The sequence below is a fragment of the Jatropha curcas genome, chromosome 2, assembly GCF_041381405.1.
Source record: "Jatropha curcas cultivar XTBG-Jc1 chromosome 2, XTBG_Jcur_1.0, whole genome shotgun sequence".
In the NCBI taxonomy this organism is placed as follows: Eukaryota; Viridiplantae; Streptophyta; class Magnoliopsida; order Malpighiales; family Euphorbiaceae; genus Jatropha; species Jatropha curcas.
In genome coordinates, this window is record NC_143152.1 from 6,107,074 (window position 1) to 6,113,073 (window position 6,000).

Here is a 6,000-nt window from a genome sequence, read left to right on the forward strand (position 1 = left end):
AGTGAGAAAAAAATGAGCTTTTATGGAGATAAAGATGAGTAGGTTTTAAGAAAAATCTCTTAAATATTGATCAGTTAGAGATCAAATATTGTAAGAGATATGATTAGGTTGTTAGAAACAAAGATTAAAATAAACTTTACAATTTAAATGATTTAATATAGATAACATATAATAGAATTTAAATTAAAAAAAAAAGATATTTATGCAAAGAAAAAAAAAACCTCAAAAATTTTCAAAAAAAAAATAAAAAATAAAAAATAGATAGAAAAGCTCAAAAATTTTTAAAACTAAGGAAAAATAGATTGCTAAAAAAGCAGATCGCCACATAGCATTTTAAAACTATTTTTTGCTTCAAGATTATATATAATTCTAAGGAAGAGGTTTTTGTGTCTTTTTCTACTCATTCAACGTATAAAATTGATTAAATTGGATAGAAGTACTGTAACAGGATTAAAATTGAGGGAGAAACTAGTGTATTTTAAAAAAAATTGGACATAATATTTAACTTTGGCATTCTACAGGACACATTTATAATTTTCTTCATAAAGAAAATAGACCTTAGAGATGATGGCTTTCATTCAACAGATTTGACGAACTGTATGAATGACTTTTCTCAATTCAGTTCAAGCATATATTCATAGAGCAAAATTATTTGCAAATGGTTTTGCTAAAAAGGGGTGAATGTGAATGCTGATTTCCTGGCTTGATTTAAATTTTTGTTTCTTGTTTTAGTTGATATAAGGGTTGTGTAACTTTATTGATCTTCTTATCTCAAGAGGGTCTATTATATTTATCTCAGGTTTTTCCAGGTTTTTTTTTCCTTGACATCTTGAAGTAGTTTTTGATAATGGGAAGCCTATTGGCGAGTTTAAAATTTTGAATTTGCTTTTTTTTTTTTTTTTGTTTTAATACATAAAATAAATTAATTTTGCTGATCAAGAAAATTGGAATTTAAGCAATTTCAGAAAAATAAATAAAATTCTCACTTCCTCCATTATTTGGGGTATTTTAATATTTGGAGAGATTTAAGATATAATACTATAAGGAGTACCTCCTTCAATATTTTTCTTCCCTTTCCTAAACAAAGGAAAACATCTTTATTTATGAGAAATATTCTCATAGTTATTTTTCCTTCCTTTTAAAATATACTCTCATCCAAACAAAGATTTATTTTTATTCTGTTATTGTAATAGCTTATTTGATATTTCGCGATTAAGGCATTGGTGGATTTTAAATTACAGAGGAAACTATAACTAAGTGGTGCTATATATATATATATATATATATATATATATATATTTAGCAAAAAATTATTTTTATTAAATAATATTATCCATAAAAAACTTATTTTATCCTAATACTATTGCAAGCCATTAAACATTATATCACCCATTTACACTCAACTAAAATTGGATAATTGAAGTAAAAAACCAGCTCGTCAAAACATCATAAACACCAAATTGGAAATACATCAGAGACAGAGACTATCCAAAAATCTTAACATAACTAATAACCAAAATGTCATAATTCAAAAAATCAAAAGACGGAACACAGATGCAGCAAGGCCAACAATATAAGAGAGGTTTCTTGAGAATAGAAATTCTAAATAAAGCTGACCTAGCTTCAAACCTCCAACAAACTGTTATATATTTATTTATTTTATCATTGAGAGAAAGATTTCAACCTGATTTATTGCGAAATTGTATATACATTTACAATTATGGTATATTTAAATGTGCTTAATTAATTGTTGTTACTTAATCACTATAGATGATCCTAATTTGTGAGAAAACGTTGAATCCTGACAGAAGAAGAAAAATAATAATTAAAAAATCATATTCAGACCGTAAAATTTTAATCCGTTCTTTTTCTATTTTTTTTCTTTTTTAATTTTTTCTTAAGTTTCTCCACTATCATTTACTTCCATTTAGATTTTGTAAATTAGTGAACTAACCTTCTTTTACTTGGTTTAACAAACAAATTACGTTTGGTTACGTGTCTTTGTTAAACATAGATATGGCGTACTGAAAATTAATCGATTAAATATTTTAAAATTAAATTAATTAATTAATTTTACTTAGTAGTTTATCAAGTTCAAGTTTCAATCGGTCTTAGTTAATTATCTAGGTTTGTGATCAATTTAATTAAATTAATTTGATCTTAATAATTAGAAATTTTACATTGACTAGGACTATGAATTTGTATGTTTGAATCAAGTAATCAATTAACCTAAAAAGCAAAGGAAAATTTAAAATGTAAATAAGATGTAATTTGATTAATCTTTCTACCTCTCTCTTAGAAGATTTAAGGAGTAAGAGATATCGAATTCGAGCTTTCTTTAACGTAAATGTTATCATTAATTTTATGAATGTTATTCAAAATGAAGGGCTACCCTCCGAAATATATTAGTAACCACTACATACTATCTTGATACTGCATAGAAATTAAGAAAATTTCAATGGGTGAGAATAATGCTTCCTTTTATTGATAATAATATTGAGAAAATAGTACATATATAGAGCAAGAACTATAAAAATTTATTCATAACCAGTGCATAATATCTTGAGCAATTATTTCTCCATCTTAAGAAAACAAGCTTTGCATTGCTATTGCAAATGAAGGATTAGTAAGACTAAAACCTCCATCAACCACTAAGTTAATTCCACTAACATACTTGGATTCATCACTTGCAAGAAACAAAGCTGCATTAGCAATATCTTCAGTTTCCAATACCACTCCTTTCAGTGTAGCTATTGATGAAATCACTTCCTCAGCTTCTTTCTTCTCCATCATTCCGAAAGCATTTCTTAGCATAGGAGTAGCAGCAGCAAAAGGTGAAATACTATTAACTCGAATCCCATATTGCCCTAATTCTACACATAAGTTACTTTGCAAGTTTCATTCTTGTAAATTTAAAACCTTTTTTTTTTCTTCCACGGATTTTCACCGATGGTTACCCTTTTTCATTTCTTATTTGTCTTTTTGCAGATAATTCTCATATTATTTGAATTATTGTCTTCAAATGTTGGAGATTATTGCTTATATCTTAGAATTTTGTTTTCAGATCTACTTCTGAGGTAATCAAATTGGATTTGAAGAAAGAATATGACTCAAACAGTAACTATGAATATTCGGACCAATCAGCATAGTTCAATCCATTGAACTTAATCAACCCAGTGCCCATAGCAAACATGTTAAAGGAAGCTTGCAACATTATACATATACTCATACGTTAATACTTTGAGTAAATATAAAATGGATTCAAACACATAACAACCTTAATTATGCATCTAGATTCACCTTTGGATAATATTTAAATGCATAGCTTTAATCAATAATGATGCCAAGAAGAAAAATACTTTAATAGACTTTCATTGATGTGGAGCAACTTGCGAACATTTATGCAAGTCAGAGAGAAGCAAGCCCGTGCTTCACTGCAGTATGCCCCGTGCTTCTCTCTGGAAGTCAGGGCACGCACGTGCTACATTACAGCATGCCCCGTGCTTCTCTCTGGAAGTCCATAGCATGCCCGTGCTCTTTTCTGGAATCCAGTTACATTTTTTTTTTCCTTTCAACTATTCAATAATGCTCCATACAATATGCATGTTATCTTTGGATATACATTTATATTAATTAGTACAATGATAAGTCTCTTTAATGCCATTGATTATAATTAATGGTCTACCTTTGGTAACCTAATAAATTATAATCAATGAACTAAATTGTTCAATTTTAACTTTCATGTCATTTAACGGCATCACACAAACATGAACAATTGAAAGCTGCATAATCAATGTCTAAAATAATCCAAACAAGGCCATTTTGGTGACTAACAAGTTTTCCATTCATTAAACATTGATTTATGCAAAACTTTTATGAGATCGAATTAAGATCTCAAAACTTTAACGACATAACACATAAGATGTCATAACCTTTCTTTATAAATAAGAGCAAATAATTTATAAATCATAAAGAAAACAAACAGTTTTCAATTTCGATAATTTTGGCTTTGTTTATACCAGATTAATCAACTTCACAATACGAAATTATTTTTCATTAATTAAGCCAAACATAACACTATCAAACAAATCTAGAACAGGTACAAGCTCTGATACCACATGTTGAATAAACTAATCTTTAATATAGCTCAGATCTATTATTCATGGAATTTGTTTGATAGGAATATACAATAATCGGAAGCGTACCTTAATCCATGACTATTGATTATCTCGTTGCGGCAATTCGATTCTCACCGTAATAGTAGATCTGCATTTCTTAACTCTGACCTTTTGTCCGTAAGTGCTCTCTTAATGGTCAAAGAATAATCAACAGCTACGAGAGTTTCTTTTCTCGCTCTCTCAAACAACCTATCACCGTACGTGTTTGAGATAGCCGTCACACACTATTTTCTTTTCTTTTCTGTGTTGTTAACCCTAAGCTGTTAATTCCTTTATCTTTTATAAGGCAGAGGAAGGGTATTAAAACCCTAACTGATCTTTATCTATTAAACCCAATAACCATCATCTTGGGTCACATTAATTAGAACCAGCCCTTTAATCACATGGGCCACATATAGATTATTAAATAATCTAACGAAGTTCACTTTCTATTATCGTTGTATTTTGTTAATTAATGAAAACAACAATGAGTGTAGTAAACCCTATTAGTAAGATTATTAATTATTGAAAAAAATCAGAAAATCTATTTTTATAGAATAAGAATAATCAAATAAAAATTAGTACTAATTTTAATTCATACTTCATTAATGTCAAAAATAATTAGTAACTAATACTATATTAAGTATTAACATCCAATTAAAATAAGAATGATCATATTAATGATATTACTAATTATATTTTGGTGTCTAAAATAATTCATATGAACTCAAAAAGATTTCCTTTAAAATAAATAAAAAAGTTTCACCCTAACTCATTAATTAGTATTTTAAAGTTATGTCAAGTAAGCAAATATACTTCAACTTTTATATATTAGTATATGGATTTAATTTGAGGATAGGCAGCAATATTTAAAAAGAAATAATAGCAAAAACGAAAAGATAGTCAGCATTGGATTACTCTAATCAAATCAGTCCATTAGACTTGAAATAAAATCAAGACTTTATAATTTTTTTATAATTTTATTTTTTACTTATAATTGAGAAATCACATGTATTAAAATAATATCTAACGTAAGAAATGAGATCATACACCACTTTCTTCTTTTTTTTTTTTTGTATCGGGAGGGAATTCGAACATAGAACAATTATTAGATCGTTTATTCACTGTGTTATGTTTGCTGTGAATTAAATAACACTTTAAGTAAAAGCAAGAAACGTGCGTAAGCACATCCTTTATTTGACTGGACAACAAACTATTAAATTGAAATGTTATAATAAACTTGGCGGTCAAGAAGAAAGAAAATAATATATAATACTATTATTTTTACATATAGAAAACTCTTTTCTTTGTACCATTCTTAGAGCATTTAATTTAAACTATACATAAGTAATTATTTGTATGACCTGATTGATTATGATGTAAATTATATTGGATACATTAAGAGTCCATTTGAAACAAATGAATTCCATAAAATTTTGTGGAATTTATTTGGAAATCCAAAATGTTGTGTTTGGAACGAAAAAAATACAGATTTGAATTCTATGAAATTAGATATGCCTAACTGAAATTTTACTAAAATTGATGAAATTTACCCTTCACTATAAACTCAACTATTTTTGCTTTTTCTTTTCCTTTTTGTTTATTTTCTTTGGAAAATCTCAAACTATAACAATTATTTTTTTTTAATTCAATAATGACGTTATTCTATATTTTTATTTTTTTTCCTTTTTTTTTAAAAAAATTTCAAACCAGTAATGCCATTTTTTTTATTTTTTGAAGTCTAGTAATAATGTTAGTTATTATTACTGTAAAACTATAAAAACTAAGTATCAACAATTGTTCTCAAATGCAAGTAACAACAATGATAATATTCTTCATATTT